This window comes from Ranitomeya variabilis, chromosome 3, assembly GCF_051348905.1.
Source record: "Ranitomeya variabilis isolate aRanVar5 chromosome 3, aRanVar5.hap1, whole genome shotgun sequence".
Lineage (NCBI taxonomy): Eukaryota > Metazoa > Chordata > Amphibia > Anura > Dendrobatidae > Ranitomeya > Ranitomeya variabilis.
The window spans coordinates 675,588,820-675,608,684 of NC_135234.1; the positions used below are offsets into that span (position 1 = coordinate 675,588,820).

The following is a 19,865-nucleotide window of genomic DNA, read 5'->3' on the forward strand; positions in this document are numbered from 1 at the left end:
GACACAGTAAAAAAGTAAAAAAAAAAATTTTTAATGTGTAAAAAAAAAAAAATCATAAATAAAGAAAAAAAAATATTGTTCCCATAAATACATTTCTTTATCTAAATAAAAAAAACAATAAAAGTACACATATTTAGTATCGCCGCGTCCGTAACGACCCGACCTATAAAACTGTCCCACTAGTTAACCCCCTCAGTGAACACCGTTAATAAAAAAAGAGGCAAAAAACAACGCTTTATTATCATACCGCCGAACAAAAAGTGGAATAACACGCAATCAAAAAGACGGATATAAATAACCATGGCACCGCTGAAAACGTCATCTTTTCCCGCAAAAAAACGAGCTGCCATACAGCTTCATCAGCAAAAAAATAAAAAAGTTATAGTCCTCAGAATAAAGCGATACAAAAATAATTATTTTTTCTACAAAATAGTTTTCATCGTATAAAAGCGCCAAAACATAAAAAAATTATGTAAATAAGGTATCACTGTAATTGTGCTGACCCGAAGAATGAAACTGCTTTATCCATTTTACCAAACGTGGAACGGTATAAACGCCCCCCCCCCAAAAAAGAAATTCATGAATAGCTGGTTTTTGGTCCTTCTGCCTCACAAAAATCGGAATCAAAAGCGATCAAAAAAGTCACATGCCCAAAAATGGTACCAATGAAAACGTCAACTTGTCCCGCAAAAAACAAGACCTCACATGACTCTGTGGACCAAAATATGGAAAAATTATAGGTCTCAAAATGTGGTAACGCAAAAAATATTTTATTGCAATAAAGCGTGTCTTTCAGTGTGTGACGGCTGTCAATCATAAAAATCTGCTAAAAACCTGCTAAAAAAGTAAATCAAACACCCCTTCATCACCCCCTTAGTTAGGGAACAATAAAAAAATTTAAAAAATGTACTTATTTTCATTTTTCCATTAGGGCTAGGGTTAGGGCTAGGGTTAGGGCTAGGGTTAGGGTTGGGGCTAGGGTTGGGGTTAGGGTTGGGGCTAGGGTTGGGGCTAGGGTTGGGGCTAGGGTTGGGGCTAGGGTTAGGGTTGGGGCTAGGGTTGGGGCTAGGGTTAGGGCTACAGTTAGGGCTGGGGCTAAAGTTAGGGTTAGGGTTGGGGCTAATGTTAGGGTTGGGGCTAAAGTTAGGGTTTGGATTACATTTACGGTTGGGATTAGGGTTAGGGGTGTGTCAGGGTTAGGGGTGTGGTTAGGGTTATGGTTGGGATTAGGGTTAGGGGTGTGTTTGGGATAGGGTTTCAGTTAGAATTGGGGGTTTCCAGTTTCCACTGTTTAGGCACATCAGGGCTCTCCAAACGTGACATGGCGTCCGATCTCAATTCCAGCCAATTCTGTGTTGAAAAGTAAAACAGTGCTCCTTCCCTTCCGAGCTCTCCCGTGCGCCCAAACAGGAATTTACTCCAACATACGCGGTATCGGCATACTCAGGACAAATTGGACAACAACTATTGGGGTCCAATTTCTATTGTTACCCTTGGGAAAATAATAATTTGGGGGGCTAAAAAAATTTTTTTGTGGGAAAAAAATAATTTTTATTTTCACGACTCTGCGTTATAAATTGTAGTGAAACACTTGTGGGTTCAAAGTTCTCACAACACATCTAGATAAGTTCCTTGGGGGGTCTAGTTTCCAATATGGGGTCACTTGTGGGGGATTTCTACTGTTTAGGTGCATCAGGGGCTCTGCAAATGCAATGTGACGCCTGCAGACCAATCCATCTAAGTCTGCATATATGTTTTTAAGAATATTTGAGCCGATGAATCCATGATATGTCCATTTTGCAAGCCTGCGCGAAAAAATCGGAAGCCATACGGATGCCATACGGATGACACACGGATAAATTTGTGCGTAAAAATCGCATCCTCGCATTGAATACGGAACAGTGTTTTGGGACAATTACTGCGTATTACGGCCGTAAAAAACGGACCGTATTTTCATACGGCTAGATTGACGCCGGCCTAAGTAGTGAAAAAAAATTGCAAACTTTGCTACATAAAAAAAGAGAATTGTGCAATTTTCCGATACAAATAGCATCTCCATTTTTCGTGATCTGGGGTTGGGTGAGGGCTTATTTTTTGCGCGCCGAGCAGTGGTTTTTAATGATACCATTTTGGTGCAGATACGTTCTTTTGATCACCCGTTATTGCATTGTAATGCAATGTCGCGGCAACCAAAAAAATGTAATTTTGGCGTTTTGACTTTTTTCTCGCTACATTGTTTAGCGATCAGGTTAATCCTTTTTTTATAGATCGGGCGATTCTGAACACACCAAATATGTGTATGTTTGATTTTATTTCTATTATTTTATTTTGAATGGGGTGAAAGGGGGGTGATCTGATCTTTTATATTTTTTTATATTTTTAAACACATTTGTTAGGAGACTAGAAGCTGGCACAACTTGATCGGTTCTTCTACATAGAGGCGATGGTCAGATCGCCTCTATGTAGTAGAATTGCTGAGCTGCCATGAGCGCCGACCACTGGGTGGCGCTCATAGCAATCCGGCACTGACAACCATAGAGGTCTCAAGGAGACCTCTGGTTGTCATGCCGACGAACCGATTACCCCCGATCACATGATGGGGTTCACCGGTGCACATATTTCAGGCACAATCGCCGGAAGCACGATTTAAATGCCACTGTCAGAGTCTGACAGCGGCATTTAACTAGTTAGTATCCGCATGTGGATCCCGACTCCACCCGCGGCTATTGCTGGCACATGTCAGCTGTTCAAAACAGCTGACATGTCCCGGAAAAGATGTGGGCTCATCTTAGCCCTCGCTTAGCCCCGATAAAATAATAAAGCCTACACTCACCTCCTGAGCCGGCGCTGTTCCTGCGGTGTCGGCACTCGCTCTCCCGGGGTTCTCATGCAGTGTTGTGACACGTGACGCCGGCGCCCAATCACTGCTGGTGTCACTGTCTCCGCCTTCGGACAAATCGAACATAAAGAGGAACCCAGGGCTGCTGATCCCTAACTTCCTCTTCATGTTCAATTTAACCAAATGCCCCCGGGGACAGTCCCTTAGTAGTGGACAACCCCTTTAAGTTCAGCCCTTACAATATTGGACAACCCTTTTAATTAAGCCAAAGACAAGAATGAATATGAACAGAGAGAAAAGTGTTTTTTGTCTGTCTGTATCGATTGTATCCACTTCTGTTTTTTTTATAATACTACATCAAGGATAATGTATGACTCCAGCCAAGACCTCTGCAACAATCTATAGACAACTGAATATGCAAATTGCCTCTTCTGCGAAAAAGAGGACTTAACTCTATAGCGCCACCTGTTGGAAGTAGCGATCCTACAAGTCACAATCAACCCTCTAACGAGTCGTGCAATATGACTTAGGATAAAAGCCAAATCAGTATCTCAATTCGCAGACACGGTGTTTCGGGCTGTTGGCCCTCGTCAGTGCGAAGCATGAGAACTGATTTGGCTAGGTGAGAGGCTCTGGACTGGGGTCTAAGGGGTAACGTTTCTCCTTATTGAGAGTGACATGCCAGCTGGCTTGTCAAGGTAAGGAGGCTTATTTGCCGTGCAATGCTCCTCTGGGAAATTAAATATGCAAATTGCCTCTTCTGAGAAAAAGAGGACTTAACTCTATAGCGCCACCTGTTGGTAGTAGCAATCCTACAAGTCACAATCAACCCTTTAACGAGTCGTGCAATATGACTTAGGATAAAAGCCAAATCAGTATCTCAATTCGCAGACACGGTGTTTCGGGCTGTTGGCCCTCGTCAGTGCGAAGCATGAGAACTGATTTGGCTTTTTCTCAGAAGAGGCAATTTGCATATTTAATTTCCCAGAGGAGCATTGCACGGCGAATAAGCCTCCTTACCTTGACAAGCCAGCTGGCATGTCACTCTCCATAAGGAGAAACGTTACCCCTTAGACCCTAGACAATTGAATAAATGCAATAGTTAAATCAGTGGAGACCCCCCTAAAATATTTTAATATTGTGTTTAAAAATATATATTATAATGAATATAAATAATTTTTACATTTTTATTAAATTACCTCTACTTGTCACTTTGCATTCTCTTAAAAAAACGCAGAACAAGCATTGCAGCTTGCAGCCTTTATTTCCGCATAGTAAATACAATTAAGCTTGCATCTATGATTGCTCAGGGCTGCGCGGTCTGGAGGGCCATATATGTTACTTAAACATTGTGCATTAAGGGTCAAGATAGGTCGCCCTTTAAATTTACAGATATGCAAGTAGTATGTCGGTATAAATATTCCACCTGAGAGGACGGTTTACACTTAGGAGTGCTGGAAGTGTTTAATCAATAGAGAAAAAGCAGTCAATGGGTTAATCTGGCCAGTGGCTCCTGTGTGTTCCTCTTTCTGCTGCAGCCATAAAGATGAGTTACTGGCCTGGCCTGGTCCAAGGAGACAGGGCGTAAATTATCTGCAACAAGAAGAAGGACTGTGGGTTAAGTAAATACAGCACCATATTGACTCTGGCATTCTGTCAATGGCAGCGTCTGTCCTGATCCGGGGGAGGGGAGTAGGGGTGCAGAGGCTGGGGGATGGGATACATGTATGCCTATGGCATAAAGCTATAGCCTAACCCATCTCAAATTAACTGGCAGCATTATGGCCTTGTAATAATAATAATAAAAACAAACTAACTACATTTATAAAGTGTCTGTTGTACCCCACATCAGGGCTTACGGGAGAACGTTTCCGGAGAGAACAGTCTTATAAGCTCCAATAACCATCACATCAAAGGAAGCCAGTATGGCAAGCACGTGAACGGTACAGGCCAGGGATTTTGAGCATTGTAAAATTTAACCCCATAAACTGAAGGTTTATTGTTGTAAACTTTATTTCTCATTAAAAATGAGAAATATGGTCGGTGTGCTGCTTAGTGTCGGCTAATGCACCACAACAGCGGCTACTATGGGATCTGGAGAAGCTATGGAATCTTACACAAGAATTATAAAGTCATGTGTCTGTGTGATTTATCACGGATTCTGAAGAACGTCAATATTAAAGTGGTAATCCGCTCAATCGTTCATAGGGTTGATCTAATAATAAAATTAGTACTACTTATCCACTGCTGCATCAGCGCCGCCGCCGCGCCACTGCTTCCTGACAGTCTTTGTTGGTATGGTATGTCACGTCGATGGTGCTAGGTTAAAATGGGACAAGACCGCTGAGGCCAGTGACTCGCTGCAGTGGTCATATGCTGGCAATGTGAACTCACCACTGCAGTCATGTCAACACAGACAGGCGAGGAGACGCAAGGAGGCGATGCTGGAGCGGCAATGGAGAAGCAAAGATAATTTTGCTATTTTTATACAATTTGGCCTTGGAATATTTAAAGTTTAACTACTTTTTTTAATATTTTGTTAGTCTATAAATTCACTGCAGACTGGTGGGGGTCCAAGGGTTACGAGACCCCCACTGAGTGCTCAAAAAATGAACGATTGGTGGGCTACTCATAAAAAGCTAGGGCCTATAAAGTATAATAAATTGTACCAAAATGGAATCAAGCTTTAAGTTTGTTGCATATGATGGGGTCTCATAATTCAATGCATGTGTAATTTCTTTTGGGGGTCAGGACAGCTAGCCAGGCCTACAAAATAGAAATCTACATCTGGACCAGACTGTCACATTGCAAGTCTCTTCTACTGCTCAACCTCATGGGACGGTACTACAGTGTCACTATAACAAAGTCACCAAAATGACCCTCACCCCAATTATCCAATCCTCAAAATGGACTGGATTATGGGAGTAATAGGGATCCAAAGGCTTTCACTGTCCCCTCTGGATACATAAAAGGGAAAACCACAACTACCTTCTGCATTACCAGTAAAACATCATCGTCTTGCTCAGAGTAGTATCTAGCTCTATAATTTGGGGACTGTCCAGCTTCGATACTTGAGCACTATATAGGACAATTTCCCTGATTATGCTTCATCAATTGATGATTGCTGATAATCTCAGTGGTCAGACCCCATCAATCACTCGTTTCTGGATACCCTAAGGTCAAGTCATGAATGTTATTCTCTTGAATGCCTCGATAAAGGGTTTATCCAGTGGGCCTTAGTTCTACATTGGATGGTGAGAGGTGCCGTCGTCCATCTGCCACTTGCCTGGTGTCAGCAGGCATTGTGGTATCTTTGTGAACAGGTATCGTTTAAGTCTCCTTTTCTGATTTATAGGATATGTGCTCGACACCTACTGGGGCGTGTATAATACCTCCTGGGGTGTGCATGAGACCTGGCAAGAAGCTGAAGGGCGCCATGTCAGCAGCGCCTCATACCTCCCAATGTTAAAGTGAAAGATGACAGATAAATCCTTTAAAAATCTAAATCTTAAAAGTTTTTTTTTCTGATAATACCAGCCATTGCCTTATGTATTAGAAACACTATTGGTCAGCTGGATTCATGGACTAAATTGCCCTTGGGGGGCGGTCCGTGAAGCTTCAAGGATCTGACAGGTTCCCTAAAAGCTGACTGCTCACTATGATGAAATGCTCCACCTTTCCTTGCACCAGTTTTCATACATCTTCCCCTGTTTGTACAGCGCTGTGGAATATGTTGGTGCTCAATAAATATTTGAATAGTAATGGTATTGTCTGCTCTTCATTACTCACTATCAGATGCATTTTCAGACATCAGTGCTGCAGCTACAGGATGAGTCTGCAGTTGTCCAATTAAATTATATGTCAGTAACATATGTGCAGTACCATCTGATTAATTGCTTGCCACTGTTTCAGTCGTCTGTTGTTTTAATTTATGTCCCACAGCATTGTGTAATGTAATGAGACATAGTATGATTTCCATTCCCAGGACAGATGAGATTAATTGTGTGGCACTGTATGAAATCAAATTAATAGCAGGTCAGGGTAAACATGCGACTACAGTACATATAAAACCAGACATGTGCATGAAGAAAACATCTGTGCAAAGTGATTATCTGTCAGAGCCTTCAACTAAAATTGCTCATGGCCATAGACGTTAGATTTTATTGAATGTCCAGCCTATAGAGTTTCATAGACTTCTCATCATGCTGATCATGCTGAAGAAAGGCCTATTTGTTAGAGGCCAAAACGTTGCATGTTTTTAATTCTTCATGGATGCAATTATATCTTTTTCTTCTCAAAAGCATTAATTTCTATTGTGAGATATCATCCTGCTATACAATGTGGAAGTGCTGGTCTCTTTTGGCTCAATACGTATGAATTCTTGGCTTTATTTTCTATGGAAAGAACAAAGTTAGTTACTACCAGACTCATCTGACAGGGGTTATCTGTCTGGAGTACACAAGGATCAGACGTTTGAATCCAAAGTGCCGGATCCTTATCTACCCAACAACATCTATCAGATGAGAGTCTGGAGGCCCTCATAAACATCAGATAGGTAGCCAATCTGCCAACATCACAAAGTTTTGCAGAATTTAAGGCAGAGCTGTATACTTTATTAAATACACGCAATGAGAATAATGTACTTACTTTGAGAATCCATGTCAGAATGGCTACATAATCTTGGTAGATGAGTATTTTATGAGTCCAGCTATGGAATGGAACAGCTCAAGACTCCAAGTGATTTCCATGTCCATCCAGCCAGCCTTACTGACAGCTCCAGCTTGTACAGAGCAGTGTTAGATCTCAGCAGGAAGGAGGGACACTGAGGAGCTGTCAGTCAGGCTAATTGGGTGTTGATTGAGCTAAAATTTAATAAAGGATTATACAACAATTCTGACATTTTTTCAAAATAAATTTGGCATCCTTATCAGCCCACAGGGATCTCTTTAGTAATATATGCAGTCTGTATGGTGCAGTTTGGTAACAGATCTGCTGTAATCTAATGTGCATCGGGGCATGTTTTTAGAAAGTCATCTATATTGCCTGTAATAAGCACTGACTGGTGATATGGCTAGTTGATAGGCATCAGATTTCTTGCATTTATAGGTTTCCATTATCATGAGGACTTTTGTACGAATAATTTGCATAAACAGTTTCCTTTACACACAACATCCAGATACTGATTTACAAGAAGTGCTGCTGACAATGTTTTTAAGTTAGCATGAAAGATGCAAATAATGTCAAACAATCTAATTTACACTAGGCAATGATTGTGAGTGATCATTGCTGTTGTGAATTCCGTTCTCGAACTCCCTCCTGTGGTCATGAATGGTATTTCAGCAAGTTCTGTCCGTGGACTCCCTCTGGTGGCTGTGAGTGGAACTGCTGGTTCTGAGGTTGCTTCCTCAGCTGCCCTCGTTTGCGGCTAGGCTGGCTTTTCTATTTAACTCCACTCAGATTGTTACTTCATGCCAGCTGTCAATGTATCGGTACTGGTTCAGATCTCTCTCGGATCTTTCTGATGACCTGCCTACTCCAGCAGAAGCCAAGTCCCTGCTAGTTCATTTGTTGTTCATTGTGTACTGAATATATTTATTAGTACTTGCTTAGTTCTAGTCCAGCTTGCTAACATGATATTGCCTTGCTAGCTGGAAGCTCTGGGGTGCAGAGTGGCACCTCCGCACCGTGAGTCAGTGCGGGGGTCTTTTTGCACACTCTGCGTGGCTTTTTGTAGTTTTTTGTGCTGACCGCATAGATCCCTTTCCTATCCTCAGTCTATTTAGTAAGTCTGGCCTCCTTTGCTGAAAACCTGTTTCATTCCTGTGTTTGTGACTTTCCTCTTAACTCACCGTCAATATTTGTGGGGGGTTGCCTTTTCCTTTGGGGAATTTCTCTGAGGCAAGGTAAGGCTTTATTTTCTATCTTTAGGGGTAGTTAGCTCTTAGGCTGTGAAGAGGCGTCTAGGGAGAGTTAGGTACGCTCCACGGCTATTTCTAGTGTGTGTGATAGAATTAGAGTTTGCGGTCAGCAGAGATCCCACTCCCCAGAGCTTGTCCTGTCATCTAGTTTAACCATCAGGTCATTCCAGGTGCACCTAACCACCAGGTAATAACAGTACAGCTGGCCAACAAAGTGTTAATGCATCTCAATAGAGGGATAAGAGAAGTTCTGAGACCATTTTTTTTTCTCTGCAGTGTGTTTTGTCTTTCTTTTCCCCTTATCCTCTGGGTGGTTCAGGACTCAGGTGTAGAGATGGACATTCAAGGTCTGTCCTCTTGTGTTGATCAACTCACTGTAAGGGTACAAAGTATTCAAGATTATGTAGTTCAAAATCCGATGTTAGAGCCTAGAATTCCAATTCCTGATTTGTTTTCTGGGGATAGATCTAAATTTCTGAATTTCAAAAATAATTGTAGACTGTTTCTTGCTTTGAAACCCCGCTCCTCTGGTGACCCCATTCAGCAAGTGAAAATCATTATTTCTTTGTTACATGGCGACCCTCAAGACTGGGCATTCTCCCTTGCGCCAGGAGATCCTGCATTGCTTAATGTAGATGCGTTTTTTCTGGCGCTTGGATTGCTCTATGACGAACCTAACTCTGTAGATCAGGCAGAGAAAATCTTGCTGGCTTTGTGTCAGGGTCAGGATGAAGCGGAGGTATATTGCCAGAAGTTTAGAAAGTGGTCTGTGCTTACTCAATGGAATGAGTGTGCCCTTGCGGCAATTTTCAGAAAGGGTCTTTCTGAAGCCCTTAAGGATGTTATGGTGGGGTTCCCCACGCCTGCTGGTCTGAATGAATCAATGTCCTTGGCCATTCAGATCGATCGGCGCTTGCGTGAGCGCAAAGTTGTGCACCATTTGGCAGTATCCTCTGAGCAGAGGCCTGAGCCTATGCAATGTGATAGGACTTTGACCAGAGCTGAACGGCAAGAACACAGACGTCAGAATGAGCTATGTTTTTACTGTGGTGACTCCACTCATGCTATCTCTGATTGTCCTAAGCGCACTAAGCGGTTCGCTAGGTCTGTCACCATTGGTACTGTACAGCCTAAATTTCTTTTGTCCGTTACTCTGATTTGCTCTTTGTCGTCCTACTCTGTTATGGCATTTGTGGATTCAGGCGCTGCCCTGAATTTGATGGACTTGGAGTTTGCCAGGCGCTGTGGTTTTTTCTTGGAGCCCTTGCAGTATCCTATTCCATTAAGGGGAATTGATGCTATGCCTTGGGCCAAGAATAAACCTCAGTATTGGACTCAGTTGACCATGTGCATGGCTCCTGCACATCGGGAAGATGTTCGCTTTTTGGTGTTGCATAATTTGCATGATGTGGTCGTGTTGGGTTTGCCATGGCTACAGGTCCATAATCCAGTATTGGATTGGAAATCAATGTCTGTGTCCAGTTGGGGTTGTCAAGGGGTACATGGTGATGTTCCGTTATTGTCAATTTCTTCCTCTACTCCTTCTGAAGTCCCTGAGTTTTTGTCGGATTACCGAGATGTATTTGATGAGCCCAAATCCAGTGCCCTACCTCCTCATAGGGATTGTGATTGTGCTTTTAATTTGATTCCTGGTAGTAAATTTCCTAAGGGACGACTTTTCAATGTATCTGTGCCGGAACACGCCGCTATGCGGAGTTATATAAAGGAGTCCTTGGAGAAAGGGCATATTCGCCCGTCGTCGTCACCGTTGGGTGCAGGGTTCTTTTTTGTGGCCAAGAAGGATGGTTCTCTGAGACCTTGTATAGATTACCGCCTTCTTAATAAAATCACGGTCAAATTTCAGTACCCTTTGCCTCTACTGTCTGATTTGTTTGCTCGGATTAAGGGGGCTAGTTGGTTCACCAAGATAGATCTTCGAGGGGCGTATAATCTTGTGCGTATTAAGCAGGGCGATGAATGGAAAACAGCATTTAATACGCCCGAGGGCCATTTTGAGTACCTGGTGATGCCATTCGGGCTTTCTAATGCTCCATCTGTGTTTCAGTCCTTTATGCATGACATCTTCCGAAAGTATTTGGATAGATTCATGATTGTATATTTGGATGATATTTTGGTCTTTTCGGATGATTGGGAGTCTCATGTGAAGCAGGTCAGAATGGTGTTCCAGGTCCTTCGTGCTAATTCTTAGGTGCTCCTAACCACCAGGTCATAACACATTGCACCTATTATTATATGAATAAATACACGTGTGGTCAGTACAGTTGACTGGTCTGGCACATGACTTAAGGTACCGTTACACTAAGCGACGCTCCAGCGATATAGACCACGATCCGACCTAAACTAGATCACTGGAGCGTCGCTGTTAGGTCGCTGTAGAGACGTCAAACACAGCAACTCCAGAACGATGCAGGAGCAATCCAGTGACGTAACGGCGACTCACTTATCGTTCACGCTCCATGTAAAAACATTGCTGACATCGTTGCTTTTGCTGTCAAACATGACGATACACGCCGATCTAGCGACCTAATAAAGTTCCAGACTTCTAGCTCCGACCAGCGATATAACAGTGGGATCCAGATCGCTGCTGCGTGTCAAACTCAACGAGATCGCTATCCAGGACGCTGCAACGTCACGGATCGTTGTCGTTCTCGTTGAAAAGTTGTTTAGTGTGAAGGTACCTTTATTCCTTCCAAAGACCATAGTAATGACCAGGGGGCATTCATTATGTGTGCAGGAAAGATGATTCTGGCAATTAAATAGGAAAAGGTTCTTTACAGTTTGAACAGTCAGACACTATATCAGTAGAAATGAGCGGATTGATTCTGAGGACTCTGGTCCAGCATCCAGGTCTTGTGGCAGCTAGACGAGATGCACAAATGACATGGTGCCAGCCCCGACAAAGCAAATGTCACACCAGGGACACTGGAAATTAAGAGATTTGCGGGCCTCCAGCCTAGCTGCCATGTACCATTGACCAGGTGACCAGGGTTGGATGCTTTACGCAAAACAAATGGCATTGTGGGCTAAAAATAATCAAGTAATAGAGAATGTAGAACTTTGGAGAAAGGCCCATCAAGTTCATCCTATGCCTTTTTTTTCAACCTGTATAACTATACAAGGCATTAGCATATACCCTACTTTATTCCATAACTTCCAAGTAGGTCAATCAGCAGGTTCTGGCTTGTATTACTAGGGTTTTAAATGAATCTATATAAAACATTTTGGGTTGTAAAATTTAAAAAAACTGTTTGATATAACTTATTATTTAAAGAGGTTGTCAGGTTGTCCACTACTTTTACATTGATGGCCCATCCTTAGAATAGGCCATCAATGTCTGATCACCCAGGGTCCAACACCCGGCCCCCCTGCCAATCAGCTGTTATCGGTTTTGGCGGCATCGGCCGGAAGTACTTGCAAAGCTGGCTGTCTACTTGTAGTGGCCACTGCAGGATACTACACATCTGCCTCCTATTAATTTGAATAGGAGGCGGAAGTGCAGTACCAAGCCCCGAGCACTATCAGTAGACGGCTAGCTCAGCAAATAAATACTTCTGGCTGGCGGCGGCCGCCGACACCGATAACAGCTGATCTGCAGCGGTGATGGATGTCGGACTAAACATTGATGACCTATCCTAAGGATAGGCCATCAATGTAAGATAAGTGCACAACCTCTTTAATATATACAGTATTTCTTTCCATTTCCAATTTCTTTCTTTCCTTACCATTCCTTTTTTCTTTTTCGTGATGCCAAGTCATAGTAATGGTGCCTCACGGCACTGGAAAGGCCAATATCTGTGCATACATTCTTTTCTTTTTTTACTAGAATTGTGGTTGAAACCACATTGTCCCTGCTGAAAAACATGAGTGATAGTCCAGAGGTGTTCATAATATTCCCAATTTTAAAGTCAATGAAGATGGTAGGAATAAAGAATGAGTAACAGAATCTGTGCCACACAGCCATTCTTACTGGATTATCATGCCAGTTACCAATCATTGCCCTATGGTAAAGAGCTGTAATGGATTGGATGTACATCATAATAGATATGGCGAGATGAAAAAAACTCCGCATTATTCAGAATGTTAAAACGTAACGATAAGAATGATGGCAAGAGATGGGAAATAAAACACGAGGAAATCAAAAGATATGAGGAGAAGAAAGTGACAATTTACAAACATAAACATGAGAGCGAGCTACAGTAACAAGGAGAAAACGGAGAGAGAATATCATAAAAAGAATCAGTGAGATGTAAAGTGAGAGTAGCAGATGGCGAGAGAAAGAATTTATTTCTAGGCACTCTCCTCTCTGCCCCGCGGGTAACAATTTTAATGCCATTTCTTTCCCAGAGACATTTAGAGGAATGCTTTACTTACTCAGCATACTAGAGTAAAAGCTTTCTCTCCATCCCCCCATTGCCTTCCCTGCTCCTCGCCATCACTTCCCCCTCCTATCCACCCCAAGAAAAGACCAGTGTACATGCTCTGCAGAGCCCCATAAAAATGCAGATTACGGACTCAGGATGAAATAACATCCCGTATAAATCCCGCCTCAGGAAGATGGATCTGGCCAGAATTGAAACATTCCTCTGCAGCGCCTTTTTTTAACTCTTTACTTAGTGTTAGTCTGTGTTCCTTCTAAGCCCACCCACAGACTTTCCTCTGCCTGCCCTAGAAAATCTGTCTGTCAACAGACTGCCAGAACCTTCAAGGCAGCGAGAGGGTTACAGACGCCATAAATAAAAATAGGGATTCCTTGTCAGGATTAATTGCATTTTTACAACTTAATTTTACTAGTGAATCCGTCTAGATGTTTTCAAGCAATAATGTGGTTGACCTATAAAGAGAAAAGTCCTGTAAGATTTTAATGAAATGGGTAACTGTGATACTTAGGAAAATTAAAATTCGTACAATGACCTAATTCTTTGTGGCTTTGGGATATTTTAATAACAGTATTAAGTCTCTTTTCACACTGCATGTTTTCCTTTTCGTTAAACACATGCATCAGGAAAGATTCCAATGTACATGCATAACATCACCTATACATCAGTATCCATCACGCATAGGAAAATTTACACCACACGGTAGGGTTTTTTTTCTTGATGCCTTGGTATGGAATAGTGAAGTCTATAAAGAAGACCTAAACCATTCGAAACATGCCCAAATTGGGGTCTGTCCGATGTTTGGGGGGGTCAATAAATGACTTTATTGTATATGCTAGGAAGAAAGAAGACCTAAACCTCATGAAGCATTCTCAAATTAGGGTTGGCTCAGTTTTGGGTGTCAATAGATGACATTATTGTATATGATGCCAGGAGCAAAGCACAGTGTGAAGACACATATGGTAATCTCCATCACTGACACAGGTAAGTAAACACATGAACAATAGCATTATGGGAAAATCTGTATTACGTGAGCGTGCCTACTTTGGCTGTCACCAATGGATAATGAGTAGTGTTGGCTACCTTGAGATCCATCTGTGTTTTCCCCCCTTCCCCAGATTTGAAACCTTGGCGTGAAGTCTGTGATCAGCTCACCACGGTCCATATCTACTGACTTTATATGTGTTAAGTGATGTAGATTTCTTATTTCAGAAGATGTAAATTGCCTCTTCAGAGAAAAAGAGGACTTAAACTCTATAGTGCCACCTCTTGGAAGTAGCGATCCTACTTGGCGCTACTTCCAACAGGTGGCGCTATAGAGTTTAAGTCCTCTTTTTCTCTGAATAGGCAATTTGCATAATATATTTCCCAGAGGAGCATTGCACGGCGAATAAGCCTCCTTATCTTGACAAGCCAGAGCTGGTATGTCACTCTCCATAAGGAGAAACGTTGCCCCTTAGACCCTTATTTCAGAAGAATCATTGAGTACTCAGTCATTGTTTGAGAATGATCTGTTTTACTTGAGACAAACAGCAACCATTATCAACATGGAGAAATAAAGCAAGAGAACAAATAAAAACTAGAGAAGACATAAAATACAGACTTGTCCCCAATTCTTCAAGACAGGCAAGAAAATCAGGAAAGTGTTGGAGTCAGACAATCCCGATTCATTAAGAATTGCAAGTTCTTAATGAATCGGGAGTGTCTAAAAAGTGACATTTGCCTCAGTTGGCCATGCTAGTTGCTAGCTGGAGCAAGATTTCTGGTGTAAGAAACAGATGAATTAGATGAACTGTGGTGTCATGCCCTCGCTGCGAGCCCAACCCAACCCAACCCATTTTGGCAGAGCTGGGAGGAACTGGCATGAAAACGCCTAAAGGAGCTACATTTCTGAGCAACAAGTTGCACAAAAACTTTGCAACTTTTCAAAACAATTTACACCCACAATTTTTTGGGACCTACTCTCTTATCCACCCGTGTAACCCTTATCCTCTCCTTGTGGCGCACATGGCATAGCTGCCTACTCACCCTATTTGTTATAGAATTGTTTCTTTCCTGTAATAATAGGGCAGAGTTATCACCATAAATATGCCAGTTTTGATTGAAACATTGTATTTGAGAAGTCCTAGTGCTCCATTTTCTCAAGAGTAATGAGTTTTTGGTGCACAGCTAATGACTCAATAAGCTAATGCAGGGGTGCAGATCAGTGGTCATAAATAGTAATCAAAAAGAAGAGAGAAAGCAAGACCACTATATGAAGGTAGCCTCTATGCCCTGCTTCCTCCATACTGGCCTCTTGGATGGACTTTTGATTACTCCCTGGTAGATATAAGAGCGGATTCTTTCATGAATCCGGGGAACCATCCTACAGCACTACATATAGGCAATTGCCTTTTTTCCATTCTTGTGGGGTGATTTTCATCTACCCTTCCTGATATATAGCACCACATACAGGCAATTGCTCACTGGGATAGCTGTGTGCTGGTATTTTCATGCAGTATCCTTGCTTTTGCCATCAGTGCTTTAGTTCTAACTTGCTCCACTTTGAGTTCTATTTCAGGATTAATCGAGGCTAGATATAATTGTTTACATGTGACCATATTATATATTGATCTATTAACATATGGTTTCTATCTATATATTTTTATATATATATGATTTCCTGCACAAGGTGCGGAAGCAGGGTTCATGCGGGTTGTCTGATTGTTTTTTAAATGTTTTTATTCATGTTTTCAATAAAGCTTTTTCCTTTTTATAATGTATTGGTGGTGTGCACTTCATGTAGTGGTCTTGCTTTCTCTCTTCTTTTTGAGTGCTCCATGTTCTGACGTATATGAATGTGTCTAGAAAAGTAAGCTTCAGAATTTGACCAAGAATTGTTTTTAGCCTGCACCAAATTCATCAATAAGGTAATCAGGTTTTGCTGTGGTTTTTCATGCAGATTTTGTGGTTAAAACTAAGAGTGGATTATAAACAAGAAGAACAGCAATATCTGTCTTTTATACTTTCCTATCCTTTATGATATACATCTGGTTTTGGCTTCAAAAGTACGTTAGAAAATCTGAACAAAACCTGAACGTGTGCCCTCACCCACACAAAGGTATTTCCAGGTGACTCAAAAAGCCCTGTTCACATGAACCAAAGTTGTATTTAAGACAGCGACTTTAAAGTTAGAAGTGGTGTGGACTATATGTCAAAGTACATGACGATAATTTTATGGATACCACATATGGGAACCACATTGTCCTTGAGATCAGTACTTGGGGAATGAGTATTAGAAAGGGCAGTTCTCAATAATACTGCAGGAAGTCGTTTTATGTAAGCGATGTGTTCTGTAAGGTTTCGCTTACTGAGAGTGTTGGGGGACACTCGCTTAGCCGCGATATTTAAGCACACAGCATGGGTTTTATATCAAAACAGTCCATACGGTTTATTAAGCCACATAAACCGGGTTTAAACACAGTTCATTACATGGAACACAACAGGCACCAACAGTCTCTTTGGTACCTGACGGGAGCTCCTGCTCCACCTTGCCGACTCTTCAACAGCCTTTGGGTAAGCTGCCTAACGGGGATCACCAACTCGCCTGGTCAATACACAGCAGTCAGTCCAGACCTCACCGAAGGACTCCAGCTTCCCCACACTCTGTTAACCCGCTTCCGGGTAAGCTGTCTAACGGGGATCACCGACTCGCCTGTCCGGCACACAGTAGTCAGTCCAGACCTCACCGAAGGACTCCAGCTTCCCCACACAGTAACAGACACCGGCCCAGCAGATCCTGGTGCTCACCTCGTACCCACAGGTCCTGGACCCCGTCCTCCACCTGTTAGCTTAGGTCCTGGACCCCGTCCTCCACCTATCAGCTTAGGCCCTGGACCCCGTCCTCCACCTGTCACAACAGGTCCTGGACCCCGTCCTCCGCCTGTCAGCTTAGGTCCTGGACCCCGTCCTCCACCTATCAGCTTAGGTCCTGGACCCCGTCCTCCACCCGTTACCTTAGGTTACCAGGATCACGCCGGTGGCCTAGTCCATGTTCTCAGGTGCTTGCAGGACCCTGGTCATTCCCAGGCCAATCCAGCACCTTCACCTCGTTCTCTGGTGCTTGCAGGACCCTGGTCATTCCCAGGCCAATCCAGCAGCATTCAGGACCCTAGTCATTCCTAGGACAGTCCTGCATCTTCGGGACCCTAGTCATTCCTAGGACGGTCCCCGGGACCCTAGTCATTCCTAGGACGGTCCCACCGGTCAGCGTTGTTCGATCTCAGGTGCTCTCCGGACCCCAGTCATTCCTGGGCCAATCCAGCACCATTCGGGACCCTAGTCATTCCTAGGACAGTCCCCGGGACCCTAGTCATTCCTAGGACAATCCCCCCGGCCAGGTCCATACACAGGAACCACACAGGTTTCACACAGGACCTGCCGGACACGCCTCCCATGTGACCCACATCCTGGTCACATTATATACCTGAAACCACACCCCTGGATGTGTGTGTGGATGTGTGGCTAGTCTGACCCTCCCGTCTCTCATGACTAGCCTAGTAAGTCACCCAAACTTAACTATACACATTGCAATACACTCTTAAGGGACTACAGGTCCCAACATAACCGCAAAACATCTGACTTACTACGCAGACTCCTTCTGCGACACATATCGGCCATTCATAACACTGCCGATTACAGGTACACCATGAATATCATCACCACAGATACGCCTCCATGCATATCTCACAGAGCGCACAGAGCGCCCCCTAGCTGCCACAGGGGTCACTACACCATCACATATATCACAGTTCCTTAAAATTTAATATGGCTCATAATAAATGTTTCCAATACTACAACCAGTTGTAAAATCAAAACATCAAAAGATCTAGGTATACTCATATTATAGAGACTTATGTGGAGGTTATATGGTACCCCAATACAGGGAGTTAGAGGTATGGTGCATGAGATAAGATAGGTAGAATGCTGGCGACCAAATTACTGGCTGTGCCCCCCCCAAAAAATGGCGGAATGATGGTGCAATAGTGGTGTCCACATCAGGAAACTTAGTGTAAGTGCCGGGATTACTTGAAAGTACTAGAATATCAGAAGGATGGGTAAGTATTCTTTACATTCCCCATATTCAACTCCAGTGTCAGACTGGGGTGCTAAGGGCCCACCAGTAACATTGACTTTGGGGGCCCACTTTTCACCTGCATGTAAATATTACACCACCCTCGTTCACAAATTTGCCTATATCTCTATATAATAATAAACTGGGGAGTTTGATTAATGATGAGTTGCTGTTTTTTTCTGTACAGACTGAATCAAGTGAATTATGACAAGTACTGTCCATACAGTGGGGTTGGGGGCCCACATTGCACAGGGGCCCACCGGGGGATTCCCCTGTTACCATATGGGCCTGTCCGAGCCTGTTCAACTCTTACTAACCCCACTGACCCCTCATCCCCCTCCCCCGGTCCTGTCACTCCCCACTGACCCCTCATCCCCCTCTCCCGGTCCTGTCACTCCCCACTGACCCCTCATCCCCCTCCCCCGGTCCTGTCACTCCACACTGCTCCTCATTCCCCTCCCTCGATCCTGTCACTCCCCACTGACCCCTCATCCCCCTCCCCCGGTCCTGTCACTCCCCACTGACCCCTCATCCCCCGGTCCTGTCACTCCCCACTGACCCCTCATCTCACTCCCCCGTTCCTGTCACTCCCCACTGACCCCCCATCCCCCTCCCCCGGTCCTGTCACTCCCCACTGACCCCTCATCCCTCTCCCCCGGTCCTGTCACTCCCCACTGACCCTTCATCCCCCTCCTCCGGTCCTGTCACCTCTTACTGACCCCTCATCTCCCTCCCCCGGTCCTGTCACTCCCCACTCACCCCTCATCCCCCTCCCCGGTGCTGTCACTCTCCACTGACCCCTCATCCCCCTCCCCCGGTCCTGTCACTCCCTACTGCTCCCTCATCCCCCTCCCCGATGCTGTCACTCTCCACTGACCCCTCATCTCCCTCCCCCGGGTCCTGTCACTCCCAACTCACCCCTCTTCCCCCTCCCCGGTGCTGTCACTCTCCACTGACCCCTCATCCCCCTCCCCCGGTCCTGTCACTCCCCACTGCTCCCTCATCCCCCTCCCCCGGTCCTGTCACTCCCCACTGACCCCTCATCCCCCTCCCCCGGTCCTGTCACTCCCCACTGACCCTTCATTCCCCTCCCCTGATGCTGTCACCTCTTACTGACCCCTCATCCCTCTCCCCCGGTCCTGTCACTCCCCACTGCCCCCTCATCCCCCTCCCCCGGTCCTGTCACTCACCACTGAGCCCTCATCCCCCGGTCCTGTCACTCCTAACTGACCCCTCATCCCCCTCCCCTGGTCCTGTCACCTCTTACTGACCCCTCATACCCCTCCCCCGGTCCTGTCACCTCTTACTGATCCCTCATTCCCCTCCCCCGGTCCTGTCACCTCTTACTTACCCCTCATCTCCCTCCCCCGGTCCTGTCACTCCCCACTGACCCATCATCCCTCTCCCCCGGTCCTGTCACTCCCCACTGCTCCCTCATCCCCCTCCCCCGGTCCTGTCACTCACCACTGACCCAAAAGTGACTAATACAAGACTGCGCGATTTGCCCGGAGTAGTTATTGGGGGACACAACCCTCCTCACTTTGCGCCTCTCATAAATGAGGAGATAAGTGACGGACGGTTCCTCCTTGTACGATGTT

The 19,865-nt window shown here is 44.4% G+C and overlaps 1 pseudogene across 1 annotated transcript in view; it reads right to left on the reverse strand.

Moving 5' to 3' along the window:
* Nucleotides 1-4,086: 4,086 nt before the first annotated feature.
* Nucleotides 4,087-19,865, reverse strand: part of LOC143817766 (mediator of RNA polymerase II transcription subunit 17-like) — a 43,659-nt pseudogene continuing 27,880 nt past the window's right edge. The window contains exon 12 of the transcript XR_013224182.1: nucleotides 4,087-4,432. The product of XR_013224182.1 is annotated as a mediator of RNA polymerase II transcription subunit 17-like (transcript). The remainder of the gene's footprint in view (nucleotides 4,433-19,865) is intronic.